Here is a 22,415-nt window from a genome sequence, read left to right as displayed (position 1 = left end):
TGCATTCCATTTTCAAACGTATTCATTTATGAACCAGTAGTTAGAAGTAGAAAAGTACTAACCGAAACTATAAAGCTCTTATACAGCCACACCACACTGGATATGCCCAATCTCATCTGATCTTGGAAGCTAAGCAGTGTTGGGCCTGGTTAGTACTTGGATGGGAGACCACCTGGGAATACAAGGTGCTGTAGATATTTTTATACTGCCAACACCGTTCTGTTGATGCATTCCATTTTCAAACGTATTCATTTATGAACCAGTAGTTAGAAGTAGAAAAGTTCTAACAGAAACCACAAAGCTCATATACAGCCACACCACACTGGATACGCCCAATCTCATCTGATCTTGGAAGCTAAGCAGTGTTGGGCCTGGTTAGTATTTGGATGGGAGACCACCTGGGAATACAAGGTGCTGTAGATATTTTTATACTGCCAACACCGTTCTGTTGATGCATTCCATTTTCAAACGTATTCATTTATGAACCAGTAGTTAGAAGTAGAAAAGTACTAACCGAAACTATAAAGCTCTTATACAGCCACACCACACTGGATATGCCCAATCTCATCTGATCTTGGAAGCTAAGCAGTGTTGGGCCTGGTTAGTACTTGGATGGGAGACCACCTGGGAATACAAGGTGCTGTAGATATTTTTATACTGCCAACACCGTTCTGTTGATGCATTCCATTTTCAAACGTATTCATTTATGAACCAGTAGTTAGAAGTAGAAAAGTTCTAACAGAAACTATAAAGCTCATCTACAGCCACACCACACTGGATACGCCCAATCTCATCTGATCTTGGAAGCTAAGCAGTGTTGGGCCTGGTTAGTACTTGGATGGGAGACCACCTGGGAATACAAGGTGCTGTAGATAATTTTTATACTACCAACACCTTTCTTTTGATGCATTCCATTTTAAAACGTATTCATTTATGAACCAGTAGTTAGAAGTAGAAAAGTTCTAACAGAAACCACAAAGCTCATCTACAGCCACACCACACTGGATACGCCCAATCTCATCTGGTCTTGGAAGCTAAGCAGTGTTGGGCCTGGTTAGTACTTGGATGGGAGACCACCTGGGAATACAAGGTGCTGTAGATATTTTTATACTGCCAACACCGTTCTGTTGATGCATTCCATTTTCAAACGTATTTATTTATGAACCAGTAGTTAGAAGTAGAAAAGTTCTAACAGAAACCACAAAGCTCATCTACAGCCACACCACGCTGGATACGCCCAATCTCATCTGATCTTGGAAGCTAAGCAGTGTTGGGCCTGGTTAGTACTTGGATGGGAGACCACCTGGGAATACAAGGTGCTGTAGATATTTTTATACTGCCAACACCGTTCTGTTGATGCATTCCATTTTCAAACGTATTCATTTATGAACCAGTAGTTAGAAGTAGAAAAGTTCTAACAGAAACCACAAAGCTCATATACAGCCACACCACACTGGATACGCCCAATCTCATCTGATCTTGGAAGCTAAGCAGTGTTGGGCCTGGTTAGTATTTGGATGGGAGACCACCTGGGAATACAAGGTGCTGTAGATATTTTTATACTGCCAACACCGTTCTGTTGATGCATTCCATTTTCAAACGTATTCATTTATGAACCAGTAGTTAGAAGTAGAAAAGTACTAACCGAAACTATAAAGCTCTTATACAGCCACACCACACTGGATATGCCCAATCTCATCTGATCTTGGAAGCTAAGCAGTGTTGGGCCTGGTTAGTACTTGGATGGGAGACCACCTGGGAATACAAGGTGCTGTAGATATTTTTATACTGCCAACACCGTTCTGTTGATGCATTCCATTTTCAAACGTATTCATTTATGAACCAGTAGTTAGAAGTAGAAAAGTTCTAACAGAAACTATAAAGCTCATCTACAGCCACACCACACTGGATACGCCCAATTTCATCTGATCTTGGAAGCTAAGCAGTGTTGGGCCTGGTTAGTACTTGGATGGGAGACCACCTGGGAATACAAGGTGCTGTAGATAATTTTTATACTACCAACACCTTTCTTTTGATGCATTCCATTTTAAAACGTATTCATTTATGAACCAGTAGTTAGAAGTAGAAAAGTTCTAACAGAAACCACAAAGCTCATCTACAGCCACACCACACTGGATATGCCCAATCTCATCTGGTCTTGGAAGCTAAGCAGTGTTGGGCCTGGTTAGTACTTGGTTGGGAGACCACCTGGGAATACAAGGTGCTGTAGATATTTTTATACTGCCAACACCGTTCTGTTGATGCATTCCATTTTCAAACGTATTTATTTATGAACCAGTAGTTAGAAGTAGAAAAGTTCTAACAGAAACCACAAAGCTCATCTACAGCCACACCATGCTGGATACGCCCAATCTCATCTGATCTTGGAAGCTAAGCAGTGTTGGGCCTGGTTAGTACTTGGATGGGAGACCACCTGGGAATACAAGGTGCTGTAGATATTTTTATACTGCCAACACCGTTCTGTTGATGCATTCCATTTTAAAACGTATTCATTTATGAACCAGTAGTTAGAAGTAGAAAAGTTCTAACAGAAACCACAAAGCTCATATACAGCCACACCACACTGGATACGCCCAATCTCATCTGATCTTGGAAGCTAAGCAGTGTTGGGCCTGGTTAGTATTTGGATGGGAGACCACCTGGGAATACAAGGTGCTGTAGATATTTTTATACTGCCAACACCGTTCTGTTGATGCATTCCATTTTCAAACGTATTCATTTATGAACCAGTAGTTAGAAGTAGAAAAGTACTAACCGAAACTATAAAGCTCTTATACAGCCACACCACACTGGATATGCCCAATCTCATCTGATCTTGGAAGCTAAGCAGTGTTGGGCCTGGTTAGTACTTGGATGGGAGACCACCTGGGAATACAAGGTGCTGTAGATATTTTTATACTGCCAACACCGTTCTGTTGATGCATTCCATTTTCAAACGTATTCATTTATGAACCAGTAGTTAGAAGTAGAAAAGTTCTAACAGAAACTATAAAGCTCATCTACAGCCACACCACACTGGATACGCCCAATCTCATCTGATCTTGGAAGCTAAGCAGTGTTGGGCCTGGTTAGTACTTGGATGGGAGACCACCTGGGAATACAAGGTGCTGTAGATAATTTTTATACTACCAACACCTTTCTTTTGATGCATTCCATTTTAAAACGTATTCATTTATGAACCAGTAGTTAGAAGTAGAAAAGTTCTAACAGAAACCACAAAGCTCATCTACAGCCACACCACACTGGATACGCCCAATCTCATCTGATCTTGGAAGCTAAGCAGTATTGGGCCTGGTTAGTACTTGGATGGGAGACCACCTGGGAATATAAGGTGCTGTAGATATTTTTATACTGCCAACACCGTTCTGTTGATGCATTCCATTTTCAAACGTATTCATTTATGAACCAGTAGTTAGAAGTAGAAAAGTTCTAACAGAAACCACAAAGCTCATATACAGCCACACCACACTGGATACGCCCAATCTCATCTGATCTTGGAAGCTAAGCAGTGTTGGGCCTGGTTAGTACTTGGATGGGAGACCACCTGGGAATACAAGGTGCTGTAGATATTTTTATACTGCCAACACCGTTCTGTTGATGCATTCCATTTTCAAACGTATTCATTTATGAACCAGTAGTTAGAAGTAGAAAAGTTCTAACAGAAACCATAAAGCTCATCTACAGCCACACCACACTGGATACGCCCAATCTCATCTGATCTTGGAAGCTAAGCAGTGTTGGGCCTGGTTAGTACTTGGATGGGAGACCACCTGGGAATACAAGGTGCTGTAGATAATTTTATACTGCCAACACCGTTCTGTTGATGCATTCTATTTTAAAACGTATTAATTTATGAACCAGTAGTTAGAAGTAGAAAAGTTCTAACAGAAACCACAAAGCTCATCTACAGCCACACCACACTGGATACGCCCAATCTCATCTGATCTTGGAAGCTAAGCAGTGTTGGGCCTGGTTAGTACTTGGATGGGAGACCACCTGGGAATACAAGGTGCTGTAGATATTTTTATACTGCCAACACCGTTCTGTTGATGCATTCCATTTTCAAACGTATTCATTTATGAACCAGTAGTTAGAAGTAGAAAAGTTCTAACAGAAACCACAAAGCTCATCTACAGCCACACCACACTGGATACGCCCAATCTCATCTGATCTTGGAAGCTAAGCAGTATTGGGCCTGGTTAGTACTTGGATGGGAGACCACCTGGGAATATAAGGTGCTGTAGATATTTTTATACTGCCAACACCGTTCTGTTGATGCATTCCATTTTCAAACGTATTCATTTATGAACCAGTAGTTAGAAGTAGAAAAGTTCTAACAGAAACCACAAAGCTCATATACAGCCACACCACACTGGATACGCCCAATCTCATCTGATCTTGGAAGCTAAGCAGTGTTGGGCCTGGTTAGTACTTGGATGGGAGACCACCTGGGAATACAAGGTGCTGTAGATATTTTTATACTGCCAACACCGTTCTGTTGATGCATTCCATTTTCAAACGTATTCATTTATGAACCAGTAGTTAGAAGTAGAAAAGTTCTAACAGAAACCATAAAGCTCATCTACAGCCACACCACACTGGATACGCCCAATCTCATCTGATCTTGGAAGCTAAGCAGTGTTGGGCCTGGTTAGTACTTGGATGGGAGACCACCTGGGAATACAAGGTGCTGTAGATAATTTTATACTGCCAACACCGTTCTGTTGATGCATTCTATTTTAAAACGTATTAATTTATGAACCAGTAGTTAGAAGTAGAAAAGTTCTTACAGAAACCACAAAGCTCATCTACAGCCACACCACACTGGATACGCCCAATCTCATCTGATCTTGGAAGCTAAGCAGTGTTGGGCCTGGTTAGTACTTGGATGGGAGACCACCTGGGAATACAAGGTGCTGTAGATATTTTTATACTGCCAACACCGTTCTGTTGATGCATTCCATTTTCAAACGTATTCATTTATGAACCAGTAGTTAGAAGTAGAAAAGTTCTAACAGAAACCACAAAGCTCATCTACAGCCACACCACACTGGATACGCCCAATCTCATCTGATCTTGGAAGCTAAGCAGTGTTGGGCCTGGTTAGTACTTGGATGGGAGACCACCTGGGAATACAAGGTGCTGTAGATATTTTTATACTGCCAACACCGTTCTGTTGATGCATTCCATTTTCAAACGTATTCATTTATGAACCAGTAGTTAGAAGTAGAAAAGTTCTAACAGAAACCACAAAGCTCATATACAGCCACACCACACTGGATACGCCCAATCTCATCTGATCTTGGAAGCTAAGCAGTGTTGGGCCTGGTTAGTACTTGGATGGGAGACCACCTGGGAATACAAGGTGCTGTAGATAATTTTATACTGCCAACACCGTTCTGTTGATGCATTCCATTTTAAAACGGATTCATTTATGAACCAGTAGTTAGAAGTAGAAAAGTTCTAACAGAAACCACAAAGCTCATCTACAGCCACACCACACTGGATACGCCCAATCTCATCTGATCTTGGAAGCTAAGCAGTGTTAGGCCTGGTTAGTACTTGGATGGGAGACCACCTGGGAATACAAGGTGCTGTAGATATTTTTATACTGCCAACACCGTTCTGTTGATGCATTCCATTTTCAAACGTATTCATTTATGAACCAGTAGTTAGAAGTAGAAAAGTTCTAACAGAAACCACAAAGCTCATCTACAGCCACACCACACTGGATACGCCCAATCTCATCTGATCTTGGAAGCTAAGCAGTGTTGGGCCTGGTTAGTACTTGGATGGGAGACCACCTGGGAATACAAGGTGCTGTAGATATTTTTATACTGCCGACACCGTTCTGTTGATGCGTTCCATTTTCAAACGTATTCATTTATGAACCAGTAGTTAGAAGTAGAAAAGTTCTAACAGAAACCACAAAGCTCAGCCACACCACACTGGATACGCCCAATCTCATCTGATCTTGGAAGCTAAGCAGTGTTGGGCCTGGTTAGTACTTGGATGGGAGACCACCTGGGAATACAAGGTGCTGTAGATATTTTTATACTGCCAACACCGTTCTGTTGATGCATTCCATTTTCAAACGTATTCATTTATGAACCAGTAGTTAGAAGTAGAAAAGTTCTAACAGAAACCACAAAGCTCATCTACAGCCACACCACACTGGATACGCCCAATCTCATCTGATCTTGGAAGCTAAGCAGTGTTGGGCCTGGTTAGTACTTGGATGGGAGACCACCTGGGAATACAAGGTGCTGTAGATATTTTTATACTGCCAACACCGTTCTGTTGATGCATTCCATTTTCAAACGTATTCATTTATGAACCAGTAGTTAGAAGTAGAAAAGTACTAACCGAAACTATAAAGCTCTTATACAGCCACACCACACTGGATATGCCCAATCTCATCTGATCTTGGAAGCTAAGCAGTGTTGGGCCTGGTTAGTACTTGGATGGGAGACCACCTGGGAATACAAGGTGCTGTAGATATTTTTATACTGCCAACACCGTTCTGTTGATGCATTCCATTTTCAAACGTATTCATTTATGAACCAGTAGTTAGAAGTAGAAAAGTTCTAACAGAAACTATAAAGCTCATCTACAGCCACACCACACTGGATACGCCCAATCTCATCTGATCTTGGAAGCTAAGCAGTGTTGGGCCTGGTTAGTACTTGGATGGGAGACCACCTGGGAATACAAGGTGCTGTAGATAATTTTTATACTACCAACACCTTTCTTTTGATGCATTCCATTTTAAAACGTATTCATTTATGAACCAGTAGTTAGAAGTAGAAAAGTTCTAACAGAAACCACAAAGCTCATCTACAGCCACACCACACTGGATACGCCCAATCTCATCTGGTCTTGGAAGCTAAGCAGTGTTGGGCCTGGTTAGTACTTGGATGGGAGACCACCTGGGAATACAAGGTGCTGTAGATATTTTTATACTGCCAACACCGTTCTGTTGATGCATTCCATTTTCAAACGTATTTATTTATGAACCAGTAGTTAGAAGTAGAAAAGTTCTAACAGAAACCACAAAGCTCATCTACAGCCACACCACGCTGGATACGCCCAATCTCATCTGATCTTGGAAGCTAAGCAGTGTTGGGCCTGGTTAGTACTTGGATGGGAGACCACCTGGGAATACAAGGTGCTGTAGATATTTTTATACTGCCAACACCGTTCTGTTGATGCATTCCATTTTAAAACGTATTCATTTATGAACCAGTAGTTAGAAGTAGAAAAGTTCTAACAGAAACCACAAAGCTCATCTACAGCCACACCACACTGGATACGCCCAATCTCATCTGATCTTGGAAGCTAAGCAGTATTGGGCCTGGTTAGTACTTGGATGGGAGACCACCTGGGAATATAAGGTGCTGTAGATATTTTTATACTGCCAACACCGTTCTGTTGATGCATTCCATTTTCAAACGTATTCATTTATGAACCAGTAGTTAGAAGTAGAAAAGTTCTAACAGAAACCACAAAGCTCATATACAGCCACACCACACTGGATACGCCCAATCTCATCTGATCTTGGAAGCTAAGCAGTGTTGGGCCTGGTTAGTATTTGGATGGGAGACCACCTGGGAATACAAGGTGCTGTAGATATTTTTATACTGCCAACACCGTTCTGTTGATGCATTCCATTTTCAAACGTATTCATTTATGAACCAGTAGTTAGAAGTAGAAAAGTACTAACCGAAACTATAAAGCTCTTATACAGCCACACCACACTGGATATGCCCAATCTCATCTGATCTTGGAAGCTAAGCAGTGTTGGGCCTGGTTAGTACTTGGATGGGAGACCACCTGGGAATACAAGGTGCTGTAGATATTTTTATACTGCCAACACCGTTCTGTTGATGCATTCCATTTTCAAACTTATTCATTTATGAACCAGTAGTTAGAAGTAGAAAAGTTCTAACAGAAACTATAAAGCTCATCTACAGCCACACCACTCTGGCTACGCCCAATCTCATCTGATCTTGGAAGCTAAGCAGTGTTGGGCCTGGTTAGTACTTGGATGGGAGACCACCTGGGAATACAAGGTGCTGTAGATAATTTTTATACTACCAACACCTTTCTTTTGATGCATTCCATTTTAAAACGTATTCATTTATGAACCAGTAGTTAGAAGTAGAAAAGTTCTAACAGAAACCACAAAGCTCATCTACAGCCACACCACACTGGATACGCCCAATCTCATCTGGTCTTGGAAGCTAAGCAGTGTTGGGCCTGGTTAGTACTTGGATGGGAGACCACCTGGGAATACAAGGTGCTGTAGATATTTTTATACTGCCAACACCGTTCTGTTGATGCATTCCATTTTCAAACGTATTTATTTATGAACCAGTAGTTAGAAGTAGAAAAGTTCTAACAGAAACCACAAAGCTCATCTACAGCCACACCACGCTGGATACGCCCAATCTCATCTGATCTTGGAAGCTAAGCAGTGTTGGGCCTGGTTAGTACTTGGATGGGAGACCACCTGGGAATACAAGGTGCTGTAGATATTTTTATACTGCCAACACCGTTCTGTTGATGCATTCCATTTTAAAACGTATTCATTTATGAACCAGTAGTTAGAAGTAGAAAAGTTCTAACAGAAACCACAAAGCTCATCTACAGCCACACCACACTGGATACGCCCAATCTCATCTGATCTTGGAAGCTAAGCAGTATTGGGCCTGGTTAGTACTTGGATGGGAGACCACCTGGGAATATAAGGTGCTGTAGATATTTTTATACTGCCAACACCGTTCTGTTGATGCATTCCATTTTCAAACGTATTCATTTATGAACCAGTAGTTAGAAGTAGAAAAGTTCTAACAGAAACCACAAAGCTCATGTACAGCCACACCACACTGGATACGCCCAATCTCATCTGATCTTGGAAGCTAAGCAGTGTTGGGCCTGGTTAGTACTTGGATGGGAGACCACCTGGGAATACAAGGTGCTGTAGATATTTTTATACTGCCAACACCGTTCTGTTGATGCATTCCATTTTCAAACGTATTCATTTATGAACCAGTAGTTAGAAGTAGAAAAGTTCTAACAGAAACCATAAAGCTCATCTACAGCCACACCACACTGGATACGCCCAATCTCATCTGATCTTGGAAGCTAAGCAGTGTTGGGCCTGGTTAGTACTTGGATGGGAGACCACCTGGGAATACAAGGTGCTGTAGATAATTTTATACTGCCAACACCGTTCTGTTGATGCATTCTATTTTAAAACGTATTAATTTATGAACCAGTAGTTAGAAGTAGAAAAGTTCTAACAGAAACCACAAAGCTCATCTACAGCCACACCACACTGGATACGCCCAATCTCATCTGATCTTGGAAGCTAAGCAGTGTTGGGCCTGGTTAGTACTTGGATGGGAGACCACCTGGGAATACAAGGTGCTGTAGATATTTTTATACTGCCAACACCGTTCTGTTGATGCATTCCATTTTCAAACGTATTCATTTATGAACCAGTAGTTAGAAGTAGAAAAGTTCTAACAGAAACCACAAAGCTCATATACAGCCACACCACACTGGATACGCCCAATCTCATCTGATCTTGGAAGCTAAGCAGTGTTGGGCCTGGTTAGTACTTGGATGGGAGACCACCTGGGAATACAAGGTGCTGTAGATATTTTTATACTGCCAACACCGTTCTGTTGATGCATTCCATTTTCAAACGTATTCATTTATGAACCAATAGTTAGAAGTAGAAAAGTTCTAACAGAAACCATAAAGCTCATCTACAGCCACACCACACTGGATACGCCCAATCTAATCTGATCTAGGAAGCTAAGCAGTGTTGGGCCTGGTTAGTACTTGGATGGGAGACCACCTGGGAATACAAGGTGCTGTAGATAATTTTATACTGCCAACACCGTTCTGTTGATGCATTCCATTTTAAAACGGATTCATTTATGAACCAGTAGTTAGAAGTAGAAAAGTTCTAACAGAAACCACAAAGCTCATCTACAGCCACACCACACTGGATACGCCCAATCTCATCTGATCTTGGAAGCTAAGCAGTGTTAGGCCTGGTTAGTACTTGGATGGGAGACCACCTGGGAATACAAGGTGCTGTAGATATTTTTATACTGCCAACACCGTTCTGTTGATGCATTCCATTTTCAAAAGTATTCATTTATGAACCAGTAGTTAGAAGTAGAAAAGTTCTAACAGAAACCACAAAGCTCATCTACAGCCACACCACACTGGATACGCCCAATCTCATCTGATCTTGGAAGCTAAGCAGTGTTGGGCCTGGTTAGTACTTGGATGGGAGACCACCTGGGAATACAAGGTGCTGTAGATATTTTTATACTGCCGACACCGTTCTGTTGATGCATTCCATTTTCAAACGTATTCATTTATGAACCAGTAGTTAGAAGTAGAAAAGTTCTAACAGAAACCACAAAGCTCAGCCACACCACACTGGATACGCCCAATCTCATCTGATCTTGGAAGCTAAGCAGTGTTGGGCCTGGTTAGTACTTGGATGGGAGACCACCTGGGAATACAAGGTGCTGTAGATATTTTTATACTGCCAACACCGTTCTGTTGATGCATTCCATTTTCAAACGTATTCATTTATGAACCAGTAGTTAGAATTAGAAAAGTTCTAACAGAAACCATAAAGCTCATCTACAGCCACACCACACTGGATACGCCCAATCTCATCTGATCTTGGAAGCTAAGCAGTGTTGGGCCTGGTTAGTACTTGGATGGGAGACCACCTGGGAATACAAGGTGCTGTAGATATTTTTATACTGCCGACACCGTTCTGTTGATGCGTTCCATTTTCAAACGTATTCATTTATGAACCAGTAGTTAGAAGTAGAAAAGTTCTAACAGAAACCACAAAGCTCAGCCACACCATACTGGATACGCCCAATCTCATCTGATCTTGGAAGCTAAGCAGTGTTGGGCCTGGTTAGTATTTGGATGGGAGACCACCTGGGAATACAAGGTGCTGTAGATATTTTTATACTGCCAACACCGTTCTGTTGATGCATTCCATTTTCAAACGTATTCATTTATGAACCAGTAGTTAGAAGTAGAAAAGTACTAACCGAAACTATAAAGCTCTTATACAGCCACACCACACTGGATATGCCCAATCTCATCTGATCTTGGAAGCTAAGCAGTGTTGGGCCTGGTTAGTACTTGGATGGGAGACCACCTGGGAATACAAGGTGCTGTAGATATTTTTATACTGCCAACACCGTTCTGTTGATGCATTCCATTTTCAAACGTATTCATTTATGAACCAGTAGTTAGAAGTAGAAAAGTTCTAACAGAAACTATAAAGCTCATCTACAGCCACACCACACTGGATACGCCCAATCTCATCTGATCTTGGAAGCTAAGCAGTGTTGGGCCTGGTTAGTACTTGGATGGGAGACCACCTGGGAATACAAGGTGCTGTAGATAATTTTTATACTACCAACACCTTTCTTTTGATGCATTCCATTTTAAAACGTATTCATTTATGAACCAGTAGTTAGAAGTAGAAAAGTTCTAACAGAAACCACAAAGCTCATCTACAGCCACACCACACTGGATACGCCCAATCTCATCTGGTCTTGGAAGCTAAGCAGTGTTGGGCCTGGTTAGTACTTGGATGGGAGACCACCTGGGAATACAAGGTGCTGTAGATATTTTTATACTGCCAACACCGTTCTGTTGATGCATTCCATTTTCAAACGTATTTATTTATGAACCAGTAGTTAGAAGTAGAAAAGTTCTAACAGAAACCACAAAGCTCATCTACAGCCACACCACGCTGGATACGCCCAATCTCATCTGATCTTGGAAGCTAAGCAGTGTTGGGCCTGGTTAGTACTTGGATGGGAGACCACCTGGGAATACAAGGTGCTGTAGATATTTTTATACTGCCAACACCGTTCTGTTGATGCATTCCATTTTAAAACGTATTCATTTATGAACCAGTAGTTAGAAGTAGAAAAGTTCTAACAGAAACCACAAAGCTCATCTACAGCCACACCACACTGGATACGCCCAATCTCATCTGATCTTGGAAGCTAAGCAGTATTGGGCCTGGTTAGTACTTGGATGGGAGACCACCTGGGAATATAAGGTGCTGTAGATATTTTTATACTGCCAACACCGTTCTGTTGATGCATTCCATTTTCAAACGTATTCATTTATGAACCAGTAGTTAGAAGTAGAAAAGTTCTAACAGAAACCACAAAGCTCATATACAGCCACACCACACTGGATACGCCCAATCTCATCTGATCTTGGAAGCTAAGCAGTGTTGGGCCTGGTTAGTATTTGGATGGGAGACCACCTGGGAATACAAGGTGCTGTAGATATTTTTATACTGCCAACACCGTTCTGTTGATGCATTCCATTTTCAAACGTATTCATTTATGAACCAGTAGTTAGAAGTAGAAAAGTACTAACCGAAACTATAAAGCTCTTATACAGCCACACCACACTGGATATGCCCAATCTCATCTGATCTTGGAAGCTAAGCAGTGTTGGGCCTGGTTAGTACTTGGATGGGAGACCACCTGGGAATACAAGGTGCTGTAGATATTTTTATACTGCCAACACCGTTCTGTTGATGCATTCCATTTTCAAACGTATTCATTTATGAACCAGTAGTTAGAAGTAGAAAAGTTCTAACAGAAACTATAAAGCTCATCTACAGCCACACCACACTGGATACGCCCAATCTCATCTGATCTTGGAAGCTAAGCAGTGTTGGGCCTGGTTAGTACTTGGATGGGAGACCACCTGGGAATACAAGGTGCTGTAGATAATTTTTATACTACCAACACCTTTCTTTTGATGCATTCCATTTTAAAACGTATTCATTTATGAACCAGTAGTTAGAAGTAGAAAAGTTCTAACAGAAACCACAAAGCTCATCTACAGCCACACCACACTGGATACGCCCAATCTCATCTGGTCTTGGAAGCTAAGCAGTGTTGGGCCTGGTTAGTACTTGGATGGGAGACCACCTGGGAATACAAGGTGCTGTAGATATTTTTATACTGCCAACACCGTTCTGTTGATGCATTCCATTTTCAAACGTATTTATTTATGAACCAGTAGTTAGAAGTAGAAAAGTTCTAACAGAAACCACAAAGCTCATCTACAGCCACACCACACTGGATACGCCCAATCTCATCTGATCTTGGAAGCTAAGCAGTATTGGGCCTGGTTAGTACTTGGATGGGAGACCACCTGGGAATATAAGGTGCTGTAGATATTTTTATACTGCCAACACCGTTCTGTTGATGCATTCCATTTTCAAACGTATTCATTTATGAACCAGTAGTTAGAAGTAGAAAAGTTCTAACAGAAACCACAAAGCTCATGTACAGCCACACCACACTGGATACGCCCAATCTCATCTGATCTTGGAAGCTAAGCAGTGTTGGGCCTGGTTAGTACTTGGATGGGAGACCACCTGGGAATACAAGGTGCTGTAGATATTTTTATACTGCCAACACCGTTCTGTTGATGCATTCCATTTTCAAACGTATTCATTTATGAACCAGTAGTTAGAAGTAGAAAAGTTCTAACAGAAACCATAAAGCTCATCTACAGCCACACCACACTGGATACGCCCAATCTCATCTGATCTTGGAAGCTAAGCAGTGTTGGGCCTGGTTAGTACTTGGATGGGAGACCACCTGGGAATACAAGGTGCTGTAGATAATTTTATACTGCCAACACCGTTCTGTTGATGCATTCTATTTTAAAACGTATTAATTTATGAACCAGTAGTTAGAAGTAGAAAAGTTCTAACAGAAACCACAAAGCTCATCTACAGCCACACCACACTGGATACGCCCAATCTCATCTGATCTTGGAAGCTAAGCAGTGTTGGGCCTGGTTAGTACTTGGATGGGAGACCACCTGGGAATACAAGGTGCTGTAGATATTTTTATACTGCCAACACCGTTCTGTTGATGCATTCCATTTTCAAACGTATTCATTTATGAACCAGTAGTTAGAAGTAGAAAAGTTCTAACAGAAACCACAAAGCTCATATACAGCCACACCACACTGGATACGCCCAATCTCATCTGATCTTGGAAGCTAAGCAGTGTTGGGCCTGGTTAGTACTTGGATGGGAGACCACCTGGGAATACAAGGTGCTGTAGATATTTTTATACTGCCAACACCGTTCTGTTGATGCATTCCATTTTCAAACGTATTCATTTATGAACCAATAGTTAGAAGTAGAAAAGTTCTAACAGAAACCATAAAGCTCATCTACAGCCACACCACACTGGATACGCCCAATCTAATCTGATCTAGGAAGCTAAGCAGTGTTGGGCCTGGTTAGTACTTGGATGGGAGACCACCTGGGAATACAAGGTGCTGTAGATAATTTTATACTGCCAACACCGTTCTGTTGATGCATTCCATTTTAAAACGGATTCATTTATGAACCAGTAGTTAGAAGTAGAAAAGTTCTAACAGAAACCACAAAGCTCATCTACAGCCACACCACACTGGATACGCCCAATCTCATCTGATCTTGGAAGCTAAGCAGTGTTAGGCCTGGTTAGTACTTGGATGGGAGACCACCTGGGAATACAAGGTGCTGTAGATATTTTTATACTGCCAACACCGTTCTGTTGATGCATTCCATTTTCAAACGTATTCATTTATGAACCAGTAGTTAGAAGTAGAAAAGTTCTAACAGAAACCACAAAGCTCATCTACAGCCACACCACACTGGATACGCCCAATCTCATCTGATCTTGGAAGCTAAGCAGTGTTGGGCCTGGTTAGTACTTGGATGGGAGACCACCTGGGAATACAAGGTGCTGTAGATATTTTTATACTGCCGACACCGTTCTGTTGATGCATTCCATTTTCAAACGTATTCATTTATGAACCAGTAGTTAGAAGTAGAAAAGTTCTAACAGAAACCACAAAGCTCAGCCACACCACACTGGATACGCCCAATCTCATCTGATCTTGGAAGCTAAGCAGTGTTGGGCCTGGTTAGTACTTGGATGGGAGACCACCTGGGAATACAAGGTGCTGTAGATATTTTTATACTGCCAACACCGTTCTGTTGATGCATTCCATTTTCAAACGTATTCATTTATGAACCAGTAGTTAGAATTAGAAAAGTTCTAACAGAAACCATAAAGCTCATCTACAGCCACACCACACTGGATACGCCCAATCTCATCTGATCTTGGAAGCTAAGCAGTGTTGGGCCTGGTTAGTACTTGGATGGGAGACCACCTGGGAATACAAGGTGCTGTAGATAATTTTATACTGCCAACACCGTTCTGTTGATGCATTCTATTTTAAAACGTATTAATTTATGAACCAGTAGTTAGAAGTAGAAAAGTTCTAACAGAAACCACAAAGCTCATCTACAGCCACACCACACTGGATACGCCCAATCTCATCTGATCTTGGAAGCTAAGCAGTGTTGGGCCTGGTTAGTACTTGGATGGGAGACCACCTGGGAATACAAGGTGCTGTAGATATTTTTATACTGCCAACACCGTTCTGTTGATGCATTCCATTTTCAAATGTATTCATTTATGAACCAGTAGTTAGAAGTCGAAAAGTTCTAACAGAAACCACAAAGCTCATATACAGCCACACCACACTGGATACGCCCAAACTCATCTGATCTTGGAAGCTAAGCAGTGTTGGGCCTGGTTAGTACTTGGATGGGAGACCACCTGGGAATACAAGGTGCTGTAGATATTTTTATACTGCCAACACCGTTCTGTTGATGCATTCCATTTTCAAACGTATTCATTTATGAACCAATAGTTAGAAGTAGAAAAGTTCTAACAGAAACCATAAAGCTCATCTACAGCCACACCACACTGGATACGCCCAATCTAATCTGATCTTGGAAGCTAAGCAGTGTTAGGCCTGGTTAGTACTTGGATGGGAGACCACCTGGGAATACAAGGTGCTGTAGATATTTTTATACTGCCAACACCGTTCTGTTGATGCATTCCATTTTCAAACGTATTCATTTATGAACCAGTAGTTAGAAGTAGAAAAGTTCTAACAGAAACCACAAAGCTCATATACAGCCACACCACACTGGATACGCCCAATCTCATCTGATCTTGGAAGCTAAGCAGTGTTGGGCCTGGTTAGTACTTGGATGGGAGACCATCTGGGAATACAAGGTGCTGTAGATATTTTTATACTGCCAACACCGTTCTGTTGATGCATTCCATTTTCAAACGTATTCATTTATGAACCAGTAGTTAGAAGTAGAAAAGTTCTAACAGAAACCATAAAGCTCATCTACAGCCACACCACACTGGATACGCCCAATCTCATCTGATCTTGGAAGCTAAGCAGTGTTGGGCCTGGTTAGTACTTGGATGGGAGACCACCTGGGAATACAAGGTGCTGTAGATAATTTTATACTGCCAACACCGTTCTGTTGATGCATTCCATTTTCAAACGTATTCATTTATGAACCAGTAGTTAGAAGTAGAAAAGTTCTAACAGAAACCACAAAGCTCATCTACAGCCACACCACGCTGGATACGCCCAATCTCATCTGATCTTGGAAGCTAAGCAGTGTTGGGCCTGGTTAGTACTTGGATGGGAGACCACCTGGGAATGCAAGGTGCTGTAGATATTTTTATACTGCCAACACCGTTCTGTTGATGCATTCCATTTTAAAACGTATTCATTTATGAACCGGTAGTTAGAAGTAGAAAAGTTCTAACAGAAACCACAAAGCTTATCTACAGCCACACCACACTGGATACGCCCAATCTCATCTGATCTTGGAAGCTAAGCAGTATTGGGCCTGGTTAGTACTTGGATGGGAGACCACCTGGGAATACAAGGTGCTGTAGATATTTTTATACTGCCAACACCGTTCTGTTGATGCATTCCATTTTCAAACGTATTCATTTATGAACCAGTAGTTAGAAGTAGAAAAGTTCTAACAGAAACCACAAAGCTCATATACAGCCACACCACACTGGATACGCCCAATCTCATCTGATCTTGGAAGCTAAGCAGTGTTGGGCCTGGTTAGTACTTGGATGGGAGACCACCTGGGAATACAAGGTGCTGAAGATATTTTTATACTGCCAACACCGTTCTGTTGATGCATTCCATTTTCAAACGTATTCATTTATGAACCAGTAGTTAGAAGTAGAAAAGTTCTAACAGAAACCATAAAGCTCATCTACAGCCACACCACACTGGATACGCCCAATCTCATCTGATCTTGGAAGCTAAGCAGTGTTGGGCCTGGTTAGTACTTGGATGGGAGACCACCTGGGAATACAAGGTGCTGTAGATATTTTTATACTGCCAACACCGTTCTGTTGATGCATTCCATTTTCAAACGTATTCATTTGTGAACCAGTAGTTAGAAGTAGAAAAGTTCTAACAGAAACCACAAAGCTCATCTACAGCCACACCACGCTGGATACGCCCAATCTCATCTGATCTTGGAAGCTAAGCAGTGTTGGGCCTGGTTAGTACTTGGATGGGAGACCACCTGGGAATACAAGGTGCTGTAGATATTTTTATACTGCCAACACCGTTCTGTTGATGCATTCCATTTTAAAACGTATTCATTTATGAACCAGTAGTTAGAAGTAGAAAAGTTCTAACAGAAACCACAAAGCTTATCTACAGCCACACCACACTGGATACACCCAATCTCATCTGATCTTGGAAGCTAAGCAGTATTGGGCCTGGTTAGTACTTGGATGGGAGACCACCTCGGAATACAAGGTGCTGTAGATATTTTTATACTGCCAACACCGTTCTGTTGATGCATTCCATTTTCAAACGTATTCATTTATGAACCAGTAGTTAGAAGTAGAAAAGTTCTAACAGAAACCCCAAAGCTCATATACAGCCACACCACACTGGATACGCCCAATCTCATCTGATCTTGGAAGCTAAGCAGTGTTGGGCCTGGTTAGTACTTGGATGGGAGACCACCTGGGAATACAAGGTGCTGTAGATATTTTTATAATGCCAACACCGTTCTGTTGATGCATTCCATTTTCAAACGTATTCATTTATGAACCAGTAGTTAGAAGTAGAAAAGTTCTAACAGAAACCACAAAGCTCATCTACAGCCACACCACACTGGATACGCCCAATCTCATCTGATCTTGGAAGCTAAGCAGTGTTGGGCCTGGTTAGTACTTGGATGGGAGACCACCTGGGAATACAAGGTGCTGTAGATATTTTTATACTGCCAACACCGTTCTGTTGATGCATTCAATTTTCAAATGTATTCATTTATGAACCAGTAGTTAGAAGAAGAAAAGTTCAAACAGAAACCACAAAGCTCATCTACAGCCACACCACACTGGATACGCCCAATCTCATCTGATCTTGGAAGCTAAGCAGTGTTGGGCCAGGTTAGTACTTGGATGGGAGACCACCTGGGAATACAAGGTGCTGTAGATATTTTTATACTACCAACACCGTTCTGTTGATGCATTCCATTTTCAAACGTATTCATTTATGAACCAGTAGTTAGAAGTAGAAAAGTACTAACAGAAACCATAAAGCTCTTCTACAGCCACACCACACTGGATATGCCAAATCTCATCTGATCTTGGAAGATAAGCAGTGTTGGGCCTGGTTAGTACTTGGATGGGAGATCACCTGGGAATACAAGGTGCTGTAGATAATTTTATACTGCCAACACCGTTCTGTTGATGCATTCCATTTTAAAACGTATTCATTTATGAACCAGTAGTTAGAAGTAGAAAAGTTCTAACAGAAACCAGAAAGTTAATCTACAGCAACACCACACTGGATACGTCCAATCTCATCTGATCTTGGAAGCTAAGCAGTGTTGGGCCTGGTTAGTACTTGGATAGGAGACCACCTGGGAATACAAGGTGCTGTAGATATTTTTATACTACCAACACCGTTCTGTTGATGCATTCCATTTTCAAACGTATTCATTTATGAACCAGTAGTTAGAAGTAGAAAAGTACTAACAGAAACCATAAAGCTCTTCTACAGCCACACCACACTGGATATGCCCAATCTTATCTGATCTTGGAAGCTAAGCAGTGTTGGGCCTGGTTAGTACTTGGATGGGAGACCACCTGGGAATACATAGGTGCTGTAGATATTTTTATACTGCCAACACCGTTCTGTTGATGCATTCCATTTTCAAACGTATTCATTTATGAACCAGTAGTTAGAATTAGAAAAGTTCTAACAGAAACCACGAAGCTCATCTACAGCCAAACCACACTGGATACGCCCAATCTCATCTGATCTTGGAAGCTAAGCAGTGTTGGGCCTGGTTAGTACTTGGATGGGAGACCACCTGGGAATACAAGATGCTGTAGATATTTTTATACTACCAACACCGTTCTGTTGATGCATTCCATTTTCAAACGTATTCATTTATGAACCAGTAGTTACAAGTAGAAAAGTTCTAACAGAAACCACAAAGCTCATCTACAGCCACACCATACTGGATACGCTCGATTTCATCTGATCTTGGAAGCTAAGCAGTGTTGGGCTTGGTTAGTACTTGGATGGGAGACCACCTGGGAATACAAGGTGCTGTAGATAATTTTATACTGCCAACACCGTTCTGTTGATGCATTCCATTTTAAAATGTATTCATTTATGAACCAGTAGTTAGAAGTAGAAAAGTTCTAACAGAAACCACAAAGTTCATCTACAGCCAAGCCACACTGGATACGCCCAATCTCATCTGATCTTGGAAGCTAAGCAGTGTTGGGCCTGGTTAGTACTTGGATGGGAGACCACCTGGGAATACAAGGTGCTGTAGATATTTTTATACTGCCAACACCGTTCTGTTGATGCATTCAATTTTCAAATGAATTCATTTATGAACCAGTAGTTAGAAGAAGAAAAGTTCAAACAGAAACCACAAAACTCATCTACAGCCACACCACACTGGATACGCCCAATCTCATCTGATCTTGGAAGCTAAGCAGTGTTGGGCCTGGTTAGTACTTGGATGGGAGACCACCTGGGAATACAAGGTGCTGTAGATAATTTTATACTGCCAACACCGTTCTGTTGATGCATTCCATTTTAAAACGTATTCATTTATGAACCAGTAGTTAGAAGTAGAAAAGTTCTAACAGAAACCACAAAGCTCATCTACAGCCACACCACACTGGATACGCCCAATCTCATCTGGTCTTGGAAGCTAAGCAGTGTTGGGCCTGGTTAGTACTTGGATGGGAGACCACCTGGGAATACAAGGTGCTGTAGATATTTTTATACTGCCAACACCGTTCTGTTGATGCATTCCATTTTCAAACGTATTCATTTATGAACCAGTAGTTAGAAGTAGAAAAGTTCTAACAGAAACCACAAAGCTCATCTACAGCCACACCACGCTGGATACGCCCAATCTCATCTGATCTTGGAAGCTAAGCAGTGTTGGGCCTGGTTAGTACTTGGATGGGAGACCACCTGGGAATACAAGGTGCTGTAGATATTTTTATACTGCCAACACCGTTCTGTTGATGCATTCCATTTTCAAACGTATTCATTTATGAACCAGTAGTTAGAAGTAGAAAAGTTCTAACAGAAACCACAAAGCTCATATACAGCCACACCACACTGGATACGCCCAATCTCATCTGATCTTGGAAGCTAAGCAGTGTTGGGCCTGGTTAGTACTTGGATGGGAGACCACCTGGGAATACAAGGTGCTGTAGATATTTTTATACTGCCAACACCGTTCTGTTGATGCATTCCATTTTCAAACATATTCATTTATGAACCAGTAGTTAGAAGTAGAAAAGTTCTAACAGAAACCATAAAGCTCATCTACAGCCACACCACACTGGATACGCCCAATCTCATCTGATCTTGGAAACTAAGCAGTGTTGGGCCTGGTTAGTACTTGGATGGGAGACCACCTGGGAATACAAGGTGCTGTAGATAATTTTATACTGCCAACACCGTTCTGTTGATGCATTCCATTTTAAAACGTAATTATTTATGAACCAGTAGTTAGAAGTAGAAAAGTTCTAACAGAAACCACAAAGTTCATCTACAGCCAAGCCACACTGGATATGCCCAATCTCATCTGATCTTGGAAGCTAAGCAGTGTTGGGCCTGGTTAGTACTTGGATGGGAGACCACCTGGGAATACAAGGTGCTGTAGATATTTTTATACTGCCAACACCGTTCTGTTGATGCATTCCATTTTCAAACGTATTCATTTATGAACCAGTAGTTAGAAGTAGAAAAGTACTAACCGAAACTATAAAGCTCTTATACAGCCACACCACACTGGATATGCCCAATCTCATCTGATCTTGGAAGCTAAGCAGTGTTGGGCCTGGTTAGTACTTGGATGGGAGACCACCTGGGAATACAAGGTGCTGTAGATATTTTTATAATGCCAACACCGTTCTGTTGATGCATTCCATTTTCAAACGTATTCATTTATGAACCAGTAGTTAGAAGTAGAAAAGTTCTAACAGAAACCACAAAGCTCATCTACAGCCACACCACACTGGATACGCCCAATCTCATCTGATCTTGGAAGCTAAGCAGTGTTGGGCCTGGTTAGTACTTGGATGGGAGACCACCTGGGAATACAAGGTGCTGTAGATATTTTTATACTGCCAACACCGTTCTGTTGATGCATTCAATTTTCAAATGTATTCATTTATGAACCAGTAGTTAGAAGAAGAAAAGTTCAAACAGAAACCACAAAGCTCATCTACAGCCACACCACACTGGATACGCCCAATCTCATCTGATCTTGGAAGCTAAGCAGTGTTGGGCCAGGTTAGTACTTGGATGGGAGACCACCTGGGAATACAAGGTGCTGTAGATATTTTTATACTACCAACACCGTTCTGTTGATGCATTCCATTTTCAAACGTATTCATTTATGAACCAGTAGTTAGAAGTAGAAAAGTACTAACAGAAACCATAAAGCTCTTCTACAGCCACACCACACTGGATATGCCCAATCTCATCTGATCTTGGAAGATAAGCAGTGTTGGGCCTGGTTAGTACTTGGATGGGAGATCACCTGGGAATACAAGGTGCTGTAGATAATTTTATACTGCCAACACCGTTCTGTTGATGCATTCCATTTTAAAACGTATTCATTTATGAACCAGTAGTTAGAAGTAGAAAAGTTCTAACAGAAACCAGAAAGTTAATCTACAGCAACACCACACTGGATACGTCCAATCTCATCTGATCTTGGAAGCTAAGCAGTGTTGGGCCTGGTTAGTACTTGGATAGGAGACCACCTGGGAATACAAGGTGCTGTAGATATTTTTATACTACCAACACCGTTCTGTTGATACATTCCATTTTCAAACGTATTCATTTATGAACCAGTAGTTAGAAGTAGAAAAGTA

At 41.6% G+C, this 22,415-nt stretch overlaps 87 non-coding genes and 12 pseudogenes across 87 annotated transcripts; all 99 read left to right on the top strand.

Annotated features, from left to right (window-relative positions):
- Positions 1 to 78: 78 nt before the first annotated feature.
- LOC134884701 (5S ribosomal RNA) lies at positions 79 to 197 on the top strand. Its single transcript, XR_010168838.1, has one exon. It is a non-coding gene; the product is annotated as a 5S ribosomal RNA (ribosomal RNA).
- Positions 198 to 304: 107 nt separating this feature from the next.
- LOC135069517 (5S ribosomal RNA) lies at positions 305 to 423 on the top strand. The gene has a single exon (XR_010255697.1). It is a non-coding gene; the product is annotated as a 5S ribosomal RNA (ribosomal RNA).
- Positions 424 to 530: 107 nt separating this feature from the next.
- LOC134884721 (5S ribosomal RNA) lies at positions 531 to 649 on the top strand. Its single transcript, XR_010168858.1, has one exon. It is a non-coding gene; the product is annotated as a 5S ribosomal RNA (ribosomal RNA).
- Positions 650 to 756: 107 nt separating this feature from the next.
- Positions 757 to 875, top strand: LOC134895674 (5S ribosomal RNA). The gene has a single exon (XR_010171933.1). It is a non-coding gene; the product is annotated as a 5S ribosomal RNA (ribosomal RNA).
- Positions 876 to 983: 108 nt separating this feature from the next.
- Positions 984 to 1,102, top strand: LOC135061059 (5S ribosomal RNA). The gene has a single exon (XR_010247451.1). It is a non-coding gene; the product is annotated as a 5S ribosomal RNA (ribosomal RNA).
- Positions 1,103 to 1,209: 107 nt separating this feature from the next.
- Positions 1,210 to 1,328, top strand: LOC134901956 (5S ribosomal RNA). The gene has a single exon (XR_010175431.1). It is a non-coding gene; the product is annotated as a 5S ribosomal RNA (ribosomal RNA).
- A 107-nt stretch (positions 1,329 to 1,435) lies between these two features.
- On the top strand, positions 1,436 to 1,554 carry LOC135069516 (5S ribosomal RNA). Its single transcript, XR_010255696.1, has one exon. It is a non-coding gene; the product is annotated as a 5S ribosomal RNA (ribosomal RNA).
- A 107-nt stretch (positions 1,555 to 1,661) lies between these two features.
- Positions 1,662 to 1,780, top strand: LOC134884700 (5S ribosomal RNA). Its single transcript, XR_010168837.1, has one exon. It is a non-coding gene; the product is annotated as a 5S ribosomal RNA (ribosomal RNA).
- A 107-nt stretch (positions 1,781 to 1,887) lies between these two features.
- On the top strand, positions 1,888 to 2,006 carry LOC135061169 (5S ribosomal RNA). Its single transcript, XR_010247559.1, has one exon. It is a non-coding gene; the product is annotated as a 5S ribosomal RNA (ribosomal RNA).
- Positions 2,007 to 2,114: 108 nt separating this feature from the next.
- LOC135069266 (5S ribosomal RNA) lies at positions 2,115 to 2,233 on the top strand. Its single transcript, XR_010255452.1, has one exon. It is a non-coding gene; the product is annotated as a 5S ribosomal RNA (ribosomal RNA).
- A 107-nt stretch (positions 2,234 to 2,340) lies between these two features.
- LOC135063272 (5S ribosomal RNA) lies at positions 2,341 to 2,459 on the top strand. The gene has a single exon (XR_010249607.1). It is a non-coding gene; the product is annotated as a 5S ribosomal RNA (ribosomal RNA).
- A 107-nt stretch (positions 2,460 to 2,566) lies between these two features.
- Positions 2,567 to 2,685, top strand: LOC135069515 (5S ribosomal RNA). Its single transcript, XR_010255695.1, has one exon. It is a non-coding gene; the product is annotated as a 5S ribosomal RNA (ribosomal RNA).
- Positions 2,686 to 2,792: 107 nt separating this feature from the next.
- On the top strand, positions 2,793 to 2,911 carry LOC134884720 (5S ribosomal RNA). Its single transcript, XR_010168857.1, has one exon. It is a non-coding gene; the product is annotated as a 5S ribosomal RNA (ribosomal RNA).
- Positions 2,912 to 3,018: 107 nt separating this feature from the next.
- Positions 3,019 to 3,137, top strand: LOC134895662 (5S ribosomal RNA). Its single transcript, XR_010171931.1, has one exon. It is a non-coding gene; the product is annotated as a 5S ribosomal RNA (ribosomal RNA).
- A 108-nt stretch (positions 3,138 to 3,245) lies between these two features.
- LOC135067961 (5S ribosomal RNA) lies at positions 3,246 to 3,364 on the top strand. The gene has a single exon (XR_010254169.1). It is a non-coding gene; the product is annotated as a 5S ribosomal RNA (ribosomal RNA).
- Positions 3,365 to 3,471: 107 nt separating this feature from the next.
- Positions 3,472 to 3,590, top strand: LOC135062487 (5S ribosomal RNA). Its single transcript, XR_010248835.1, has one exon. It is a non-coding gene; the product is annotated as a 5S ribosomal RNA (ribosomal RNA).
- Positions 3,591 to 3,697: 107 nt separating this feature from the next.
- LOC134895651 (5S ribosomal RNA) lies at positions 3,698 to 3,816 on the top strand. The gene has a single exon (XR_010171930.1). It is a non-coding gene; the product is annotated as a 5S ribosomal RNA (ribosomal RNA).
- A 107-nt stretch (positions 3,817 to 3,923) lies between these two features.
- LOC134895640 (5S ribosomal RNA) lies at positions 3,924 to 4,042 on the top strand. The gene has a single exon (XR_010171929.1). It is a non-coding gene; the product is annotated as a 5S ribosomal RNA (ribosomal RNA).
- A 107-nt stretch (positions 4,043 to 4,149) lies between these two features.
- Positions 4,150 to 4,268, top strand: LOC135067960 (5S ribosomal RNA). Its single transcript, XR_010254168.1, has one exon. It is a non-coding gene; the product is annotated as a 5S ribosomal RNA (ribosomal RNA).
- A 107-nt stretch (positions 4,269 to 4,375) lies between these two features.
- LOC135062486 (5S ribosomal RNA) lies at positions 4,376 to 4,494 on the top strand. Its single transcript, XR_010248834.1, has one exon. It is a non-coding gene; the product is annotated as a 5S ribosomal RNA (ribosomal RNA).
- A 107-nt stretch (positions 4,495 to 4,601) lies between these two features.
- LOC134895629 (5S ribosomal RNA) lies at positions 4,602 to 4,720 on the top strand. Its single transcript, XR_010171928.1, has one exon. It is a non-coding gene; the product is annotated as a 5S ribosomal RNA (ribosomal RNA).
- Positions 4,721 to 4,827: 107 nt separating this feature from the next.
- LOC134895618 (5S ribosomal RNA) lies at positions 4,828 to 4,946 on the top strand. The gene has a single exon (XR_010171927.1). It is a non-coding gene; the product is annotated as a 5S ribosomal RNA (ribosomal RNA).
- A 107-nt stretch (positions 4,947 to 5,053) lies between these two features.
- LOC134895607 (5S ribosomal RNA) lies at positions 5,054 to 5,172 on the top strand. Its single transcript, XR_010171926.1, has one exon. It is a non-coding gene; the product is annotated as a 5S ribosomal RNA (ribosomal RNA).
- A 107-nt stretch (positions 5,173 to 5,279) lies between these two features.
- Positions 5,280 to 5,398, top strand: LOC135062485 (5S ribosomal RNA). Its single transcript, XR_010248833.1, has one exon. It is a non-coding gene; the product is annotated as a 5S ribosomal RNA (ribosomal RNA).
- Positions 5,399 to 5,505: 107 nt separating this feature from the next.
- Positions 5,506 to 5,624, top strand: LOC135064642 (5S ribosomal RNA). The gene has a single exon (XR_010250946.1). It is a non-coding gene; the product is annotated as a 5S ribosomal RNA (ribosomal RNA).
- Positions 5,625 to 5,731: 107 nt separating this feature from the next.
- On the top strand, positions 5,732 to 5,850 carry LOC134895596 (5S ribosomal RNA). Its single transcript, XR_010171925.1, has one exon. It is a non-coding gene; the product is annotated as a 5S ribosomal RNA (ribosomal RNA).
- Positions 5,851 to 5,951: 101 nt separating this feature from the next.
- Positions 5,952 to 6,070, top strand: LOC134892089 (5S ribosomal RNA; annotated as a pseudogene).
- A 107-nt stretch (positions 6,071 to 6,177) lies between these two features.
- Positions 6,178 to 6,296, top strand: LOC134895583 (5S ribosomal RNA). The gene has a single exon (XR_010171924.1). It is a non-coding gene; the product is annotated as a 5S ribosomal RNA (ribosomal RNA).
- A 107-nt stretch (positions 6,297 to 6,403) lies between these two features.
- On the top strand, positions 6,404 to 6,522 carry LOC134884719 (5S ribosomal RNA). The gene has a single exon (XR_010168856.1). It is a non-coding gene; the product is annotated as a 5S ribosomal RNA (ribosomal RNA).
- Positions 6,523 to 6,629: 107 nt separating this feature from the next.
- On the top strand, positions 6,630 to 6,748 carry LOC134895571 (5S ribosomal RNA). Its single transcript, XR_010171923.1, has one exon. It is a non-coding gene; the product is annotated as a 5S ribosomal RNA (ribosomal RNA).
- Positions 6,749 to 6,856: 108 nt separating this feature from the next.
- LOC135061058 (5S ribosomal RNA) lies at positions 6,857 to 6,975 on the top strand. The gene has a single exon (XR_010247450.1). It is a non-coding gene; the product is annotated as a 5S ribosomal RNA (ribosomal RNA).
- A 107-nt stretch (positions 6,976 to 7,082) lies between these two features.
- Positions 7,083 to 7,201, top strand: LOC134901955 (5S ribosomal RNA). The gene has a single exon (XR_010175430.1). It is a non-coding gene; the product is annotated as a 5S ribosomal RNA (ribosomal RNA).
- A 107-nt stretch (positions 7,202 to 7,308) lies between these two features.
- LOC135067959 (5S ribosomal RNA) lies at positions 7,309 to 7,427 on the top strand. The gene has a single exon (XR_010254167.1). It is a non-coding gene; the product is annotated as a 5S ribosomal RNA (ribosomal RNA).
- Positions 7,428 to 7,534: 107 nt separating this feature from the next.
- Positions 7,535 to 7,653, top strand: LOC135069514 (5S ribosomal RNA). Its single transcript, XR_010255694.1, has one exon. It is a non-coding gene; the product is annotated as a 5S ribosomal RNA (ribosomal RNA).
- A 107-nt stretch (positions 7,654 to 7,760) lies between these two features.
- On the top strand, positions 7,761 to 7,879 carry LOC134884718 (5S ribosomal RNA). Its single transcript, XR_010168855.1, has one exon. It is a non-coding gene; the product is annotated as a 5S ribosomal RNA (ribosomal RNA).
- A 107-nt stretch (positions 7,880 to 7,986) lies between these two features.
- LOC135063512 (5S ribosomal RNA) lies at positions 7,987 to 8,105 on the top strand. Its single transcript, XR_010249840.1, has one exon. It is a non-coding gene; the product is annotated as a 5S ribosomal RNA (ribosomal RNA).
- Positions 8,106 to 8,213: 108 nt separating this feature from the next.
- On the top strand, positions 8,214 to 8,332 carry LOC135061057 (5S ribosomal RNA). The gene has a single exon (XR_010247449.1). It is a non-coding gene; the product is annotated as a 5S ribosomal RNA (ribosomal RNA).
- Positions 8,333 to 8,439: 107 nt separating this feature from the next.
- Positions 8,440 to 8,558, top strand: LOC134901954 (5S ribosomal RNA). Its single transcript, XR_010175429.1, has one exon. It is a non-coding gene; the product is annotated as a 5S ribosomal RNA (ribosomal RNA).
- Positions 8,559 to 8,665: 107 nt separating this feature from the next.
- On the top strand, positions 8,666 to 8,784 carry LOC135067958 (5S ribosomal RNA). The gene has a single exon (XR_010254166.1). It is a non-coding gene; the product is annotated as a 5S ribosomal RNA (ribosomal RNA).
- Positions 8,785 to 8,891: 107 nt separating this feature from the next.
- On the top strand, positions 8,892 to 9,010 carry LOC135063928 (5S ribosomal RNA). Its single transcript, XR_010250248.1, has one exon. It is a non-coding gene; the product is annotated as a 5S ribosomal RNA (ribosomal RNA).
- A 107-nt stretch (positions 9,011 to 9,117) lies between these two features.
- LOC134895559 (5S ribosomal RNA) lies at positions 9,118 to 9,236 on the top strand. The gene has a single exon (XR_010171921.1). It is a non-coding gene; the product is annotated as a 5S ribosomal RNA (ribosomal RNA).
- A 107-nt stretch (positions 9,237 to 9,343) lies between these two features.
- On the top strand, positions 9,344 to 9,462 carry LOC134895547 (5S ribosomal RNA). The gene has a single exon (XR_010171920.1). It is a non-coding gene; the product is annotated as a 5S ribosomal RNA (ribosomal RNA).
- A 107-nt stretch (positions 9,463 to 9,569) lies between these two features.
- On the top strand, positions 9,570 to 9,688 carry LOC135062483 (5S ribosomal RNA). Its single transcript, XR_010248831.1, has one exon. It is a non-coding gene; the product is annotated as a 5S ribosomal RNA (ribosomal RNA).
- Positions 9,689 to 9,795: 107 nt separating this feature from the next.
- LOC134887533 (5S ribosomal RNA) lies at positions 9,796 to 9,914 on the top strand (annotated as a pseudogene).
- Positions 9,915 to 10,021: 107 nt separating this feature from the next.
- Positions 10,022 to 10,140, top strand: LOC135064640 (5S ribosomal RNA). Its single transcript, XR_010250944.1, has one exon. It is a non-coding gene; the product is annotated as a 5S ribosomal RNA (ribosomal RNA).
- Positions 10,141 to 10,247: 107 nt separating this feature from the next.
- On the top strand, positions 10,248 to 10,366 carry LOC134895535 (5S ribosomal RNA). The gene has a single exon (XR_010171918.1). It is a non-coding gene; the product is annotated as a 5S ribosomal RNA (ribosomal RNA).
- A 101-nt stretch (positions 10,367 to 10,467) lies between these two features.
- Positions 10,468 to 10,586, top strand: LOC134892088 (5S ribosomal RNA; annotated as a pseudogene).
- Positions 10,587 to 10,693: 107 nt separating this feature from the next.
- Positions 10,694 to 10,812, top strand: LOC134895524 (5S ribosomal RNA). Its single transcript, XR_010171917.1, has one exon. It is a non-coding gene; the product is annotated as a 5S ribosomal RNA (ribosomal RNA).
- Positions 10,813 to 10,913: 101 nt separating this feature from the next.
- LOC134895308 (5S ribosomal RNA) lies at positions 10,914 to 11,032 on the top strand (annotated as a pseudogene).
- Positions 11,033 to 11,139: 107 nt separating this feature from the next.
- Positions 11,140 to 11,258, top strand: LOC134884699 (5S ribosomal RNA). The gene has a single exon (XR_010168836.1). It is a non-coding gene; the product is annotated as a 5S ribosomal RNA (ribosomal RNA).
- Positions 11,259 to 11,365: 107 nt separating this feature from the next.
- On the top strand, positions 11,366 to 11,484 carry LOC134895513 (5S ribosomal RNA). Its single transcript, XR_010171916.1, has one exon. It is a non-coding gene; the product is annotated as a 5S ribosomal RNA (ribosomal RNA).
- A 108-nt stretch (positions 11,485 to 11,592) lies between these two features.
- Positions 11,593 to 11,711, top strand: LOC135061056 (5S ribosomal RNA). The gene has a single exon (XR_010247448.1). It is a non-coding gene; the product is annotated as a 5S ribosomal RNA (ribosomal RNA).
- A 107-nt stretch (positions 11,712 to 11,818) lies between these two features.
- LOC134901953 (5S ribosomal RNA) lies at positions 11,819 to 11,937 on the top strand. Its single transcript, XR_010175428.1, has one exon. It is a non-coding gene; the product is annotated as a 5S ribosomal RNA (ribosomal RNA).
- Positions 11,938 to 12,044: 107 nt separating this feature from the next.
- On the top strand, positions 12,045 to 12,163 carry LOC135067957 (5S ribosomal RNA). Its single transcript, XR_010254165.1, has one exon. It is a non-coding gene; the product is annotated as a 5S ribosomal RNA (ribosomal RNA).
- Positions 12,164 to 12,270: 107 nt separating this feature from the next.
- On the top strand, positions 12,271 to 12,389 carry LOC135069513 (5S ribosomal RNA). Its single transcript, XR_010255693.1, has one exon. It is a non-coding gene; the product is annotated as a 5S ribosomal RNA (ribosomal RNA).
- Positions 12,390 to 12,496: 107 nt separating this feature from the next.
- Positions 12,497 to 12,615, top strand: LOC134884717 (5S ribosomal RNA). Its single transcript, XR_010168854.1, has one exon. It is a non-coding gene; the product is annotated as a 5S ribosomal RNA (ribosomal RNA).
- Positions 12,616 to 12,722: 107 nt separating this feature from the next.
- Positions 12,723 to 12,841, top strand: LOC134895502 (5S ribosomal RNA). The gene has a single exon (XR_010171915.1). It is a non-coding gene; the product is annotated as a 5S ribosomal RNA (ribosomal RNA).
- A 108-nt stretch (positions 12,842 to 12,949) lies between these two features.
- Positions 12,950 to 13,068, top strand: LOC135061055 (5S ribosomal RNA). Its single transcript, XR_010247447.1, has one exon. It is a non-coding gene; the product is annotated as a 5S ribosomal RNA (ribosomal RNA).
- A 107-nt stretch (positions 13,069 to 13,175) lies between these two features.
- Positions 13,176 to 13,294, top strand: LOC135067956 (5S ribosomal RNA). The gene has a single exon (XR_010254163.1). It is a non-coding gene; the product is annotated as a 5S ribosomal RNA (ribosomal RNA).
- Positions 13,295 to 13,401: 107 nt separating this feature from the next.
- Positions 13,402 to 13,520, top strand: LOC135063927 (5S ribosomal RNA). The gene has a single exon (XR_010250247.1). It is a non-coding gene; the product is annotated as a 5S ribosomal RNA (ribosomal RNA).
- A 107-nt stretch (positions 13,521 to 13,627) lies between these two features.
- On the top strand, positions 13,628 to 13,746 carry LOC134895491 (5S ribosomal RNA). The gene has a single exon (XR_010171913.1). It is a non-coding gene; the product is annotated as a 5S ribosomal RNA (ribosomal RNA).
- A 107-nt stretch (positions 13,747 to 13,853) lies between these two features.
- Positions 13,854 to 13,972, top strand: LOC134895480 (5S ribosomal RNA). Its single transcript, XR_010171912.1, has one exon. It is a non-coding gene; the product is annotated as a 5S ribosomal RNA (ribosomal RNA).
- Positions 13,973 to 14,079: 107 nt separating this feature from the next.
- LOC135062482 (5S ribosomal RNA) lies at positions 14,080 to 14,198 on the top strand. The gene has a single exon (XR_010248830.1). It is a non-coding gene; the product is annotated as a 5S ribosomal RNA (ribosomal RNA).
- A 107-nt stretch (positions 14,199 to 14,305) lies between these two features.
- Positions 14,306 to 14,424, top strand: LOC134887532 (5S ribosomal RNA; annotated as a pseudogene).
- Positions 14,425 to 14,531: 107 nt separating this feature from the next.
- On the top strand, positions 14,532 to 14,650 carry LOC135064639 (5S ribosomal RNA). Its single transcript, XR_010250943.1, has one exon. It is a non-coding gene; the product is annotated as a 5S ribosomal RNA (ribosomal RNA).
- Positions 14,651 to 14,757: 107 nt separating this feature from the next.
- On the top strand, positions 14,758 to 14,876 carry LOC134895469 (5S ribosomal RNA). The gene has a single exon (XR_010171911.1). It is a non-coding gene; the product is annotated as a 5S ribosomal RNA (ribosomal RNA).
- A 101-nt stretch (positions 14,877 to 14,977) lies between these two features.
- LOC134892087 (5S ribosomal RNA) lies at positions 14,978 to 15,096 on the top strand (annotated as a pseudogene).
- A 107-nt stretch (positions 15,097 to 15,203) lies between these two features.
- LOC134895458 (5S ribosomal RNA) lies at positions 15,204 to 15,322 on the top strand. The gene has a single exon (XR_010171910.1). It is a non-coding gene; the product is annotated as a 5S ribosomal RNA (ribosomal RNA).
- Positions 15,323 to 15,429: 107 nt separating this feature from the next.
- On the top strand, positions 15,430 to 15,548 carry LOC134895446 (5S ribosomal RNA). The gene has a single exon (XR_010171907.1). It is a non-coding gene; the product is annotated as a 5S ribosomal RNA (ribosomal RNA).
- Positions 15,549 to 15,655: 107 nt separating this feature from the next.
- LOC135069111 (5S ribosomal RNA) lies at positions 15,656 to 15,774 on the top strand. Its single transcript, XR_010255301.1, has one exon. It is a non-coding gene; the product is annotated as a 5S ribosomal RNA (ribosomal RNA).
- A 107-nt stretch (positions 15,775 to 15,881) lies between these two features.
- Positions 15,882 to 16,000, top strand: LOC134887190 (5S ribosomal RNA; annotated as a pseudogene).
- Positions 16,001 to 16,107: 107 nt separating this feature from the next.
- LOC135065342 (5S ribosomal RNA) lies at positions 16,108 to 16,226 on the top strand. The gene has a single exon (XR_010251625.1). It is a non-coding gene; the product is annotated as a 5S ribosomal RNA (ribosomal RNA).
- Positions 16,227 to 16,333: 107 nt separating this feature from the next.
- Positions 16,334 to 16,452, top strand: LOC134895435 (5S ribosomal RNA). Its single transcript, XR_010171906.1, has one exon. It is a non-coding gene; the product is annotated as a 5S ribosomal RNA (ribosomal RNA).
- A 107-nt stretch (positions 16,453 to 16,559) lies between these two features.
- Positions 16,560 to 16,678, top strand: LOC135061789 (5S ribosomal RNA). The gene has a single exon (XR_010248159.1). It is a non-coding gene; the product is annotated as a 5S ribosomal RNA (ribosomal RNA).
- Positions 16,679 to 16,785: 107 nt separating this feature from the next.
- LOC135063864 (5S ribosomal RNA) lies at positions 16,786 to 16,904 on the top strand. Its single transcript, XR_010250185.1, has one exon. It is a non-coding gene; the product is annotated as a 5S ribosomal RNA (ribosomal RNA).
- Positions 16,905 to 17,011: 107 nt separating this feature from the next.
- LOC134884990 (5S ribosomal RNA) lies at positions 17,012 to 17,130 on the top strand. Its single transcript, XR_010169119.1, has one exon. It is a non-coding gene; the product is annotated as a 5S ribosomal RNA (ribosomal RNA).
- Positions 17,131 to 17,237: 107 nt separating this feature from the next.
- On the top strand, positions 17,238 to 17,356 carry LOC134895423 (5S ribosomal RNA). The gene has a single exon (XR_010171905.1). It is a non-coding gene; the product is annotated as a 5S ribosomal RNA (ribosomal RNA).
- Positions 17,357 to 17,463: 107 nt separating this feature from the next.
- LOC134901952 (5S ribosomal RNA) lies at positions 17,464 to 17,582 on the top strand. The gene has a single exon (XR_010175427.1). It is a non-coding gene; the product is annotated as a 5S ribosomal RNA (ribosomal RNA).
- Positions 17,583 to 17,689: 107 nt separating this feature from the next.
- LOC135067296 (5S ribosomal RNA) lies at positions 17,690 to 17,808 on the top strand. The gene has a single exon (XR_010253517.1). It is a non-coding gene; the product is annotated as a 5S ribosomal RNA (ribosomal RNA).
- Positions 17,809 to 17,915: 107 nt separating this feature from the next.
- LOC135062481 (5S ribosomal RNA) lies at positions 17,916 to 18,034 on the top strand. Its single transcript, XR_010248829.1, has one exon. It is a non-coding gene; the product is annotated as a 5S ribosomal RNA (ribosomal RNA).
- Positions 18,035 to 18,141: 107 nt separating this feature from the next.
- On the top strand, positions 18,142 to 18,260 carry LOC134895411 (5S ribosomal RNA). Its single transcript, XR_010171903.1, has one exon. It is a non-coding gene; the product is annotated as a 5S ribosomal RNA (ribosomal RNA).
- Positions 18,261 to 18,367: 107 nt separating this feature from the next.
- On the top strand, positions 18,368 to 18,486 carry LOC135058707 (5S ribosomal RNA). The gene has a single exon (XR_010245131.1). It is a non-coding gene; the product is annotated as a 5S ribosomal RNA (ribosomal RNA).
- Positions 18,487 to 18,593: 107 nt separating this feature from the next.
- LOC134891380 (5S ribosomal RNA) lies at positions 18,594 to 18,712 on the top strand (annotated as a pseudogene).
- A 107-nt stretch (positions 18,713 to 18,819) lies between these two features.
- LOC134887745 (5S ribosomal RNA) lies at positions 18,820 to 18,938 on the top strand (annotated as a pseudogene).
- A 107-nt stretch (positions 18,939 to 19,045) lies between these two features.
- On the top strand, positions 19,046 to 19,165 carry LOC134890644 (5S ribosomal RNA; annotated as a pseudogene).
- A 107-nt stretch (positions 19,166 to 19,272) lies between these two features.
- Positions 19,273 to 19,391, top strand: LOC135065758 (5S ribosomal RNA). Its single transcript, XR_010252030.1, has one exon. It is a non-coding gene; the product is annotated as a 5S ribosomal RNA (ribosomal RNA).
- Positions 19,392 to 19,498: 107 nt separating this feature from the next.
- Positions 19,499 to 19,617, top strand: LOC134888372 (5S ribosomal RNA; annotated as a pseudogene).
- A 107-nt stretch (positions 19,618 to 19,724) lies between these two features.
- LOC135060652 (5S ribosomal RNA) lies at positions 19,725 to 19,843 on the top strand. Its single transcript, XR_010247044.1, has one exon. It is a non-coding gene; the product is annotated as a 5S ribosomal RNA (ribosomal RNA).
- A 107-nt stretch (positions 19,844 to 19,950) lies between these two features.
- On the top strand, positions 19,951 to 20,069 carry LOC134895399 (5S ribosomal RNA). Its single transcript, XR_010171902.1, has one exon. It is a non-coding gene; the product is annotated as a 5S ribosomal RNA (ribosomal RNA).
- Positions 20,070 to 20,176: 107 nt separating this feature from the next.
- LOC135061054 (5S ribosomal RNA) lies at positions 20,177 to 20,295 on the top strand. Its single transcript, XR_010247446.1, has one exon. It is a non-coding gene; the product is annotated as a 5S ribosomal RNA (ribosomal RNA).
- Positions 20,296 to 20,402: 107 nt separating this feature from the next.
- Positions 20,403 to 20,521, top strand: LOC134901951 (5S ribosomal RNA). Its single transcript, XR_010175426.1, has one exon. It is a non-coding gene; the product is annotated as a 5S ribosomal RNA (ribosomal RNA).
- A 107-nt stretch (positions 20,522 to 20,628) lies between these two features.
- On the top strand, positions 20,629 to 20,747 carry LOC135062480 (5S ribosomal RNA). Its single transcript, XR_010248828.1, has one exon. It is a non-coding gene; the product is annotated as a 5S ribosomal RNA (ribosomal RNA).
- A 107-nt stretch (positions 20,748 to 20,854) lies between these two features.
- Positions 20,855 to 20,973, top strand: LOC135064845 (5S ribosomal RNA). The gene has a single exon (XR_010251141.1). It is a non-coding gene; the product is annotated as a 5S ribosomal RNA (ribosomal RNA).
- Positions 20,974 to 21,080: 107 nt separating this feature from the next.
- Positions 21,081 to 21,199, top strand: LOC135065615 (5S ribosomal RNA). The gene has a single exon (XR_010251891.1). It is a non-coding gene; the product is annotated as a 5S ribosomal RNA (ribosomal RNA).
- Positions 21,200 to 21,306: 107 nt separating this feature from the next.
- Positions 21,307 to 21,425, top strand: LOC134884698 (5S ribosomal RNA). Its single transcript, XR_010168835.1, has one exon. It is a non-coding gene; the product is annotated as a 5S ribosomal RNA (ribosomal RNA).
- Positions 21,426 to 21,532: 107 nt separating this feature from the next.
- On the top strand, positions 21,533 to 21,651 carry LOC134895387 (5S ribosomal RNA). The gene has a single exon (XR_010171901.1). It is a non-coding gene; the product is annotated as a 5S ribosomal RNA (ribosomal RNA).
- A 107-nt stretch (positions 21,652 to 21,758) lies between these two features.
- On the top strand, positions 21,759 to 21,877 carry LOC135058693 (5S ribosomal RNA). The gene has a single exon (XR_010245119.1). It is a non-coding gene; the product is annotated as a 5S ribosomal RNA (ribosomal RNA).
- Positions 21,878 to 21,984: 107 nt separating this feature from the next.
- Positions 21,985 to 22,103, top strand: LOC134885715 (5S ribosomal RNA). The gene has a single exon (XR_010169824.1). It is a non-coding gene; the product is annotated as a 5S ribosomal RNA (ribosomal RNA).
- Positions 22,104 to 22,210: 107 nt separating this feature from the next.
- LOC134887744 (5S ribosomal RNA) lies at positions 22,211 to 22,329 on the top strand (annotated as a pseudogene).
- Positions 22,330 to 22,415: the final 86 nt, after the last annotated feature.

This window comes from Pseudophryne corroboree, chromosome 3 (assembly GCF_028390025.1).
Source record: "Pseudophryne corroboree isolate aPseCor3 chromosome 3, aPseCor3.hap2, whole genome shotgun sequence".
Taxonomy (NCBI): domain Eukaryota; kingdom Metazoa; phylum Chordata; class Amphibia; order Anura; family Myobatrachidae; genus Pseudophryne; species Pseudophryne corroboree.
Note: the sequence above shows the minus strand (reverse complement) of the source record. Positions and strands in the feature narration are given on the sequence as shown.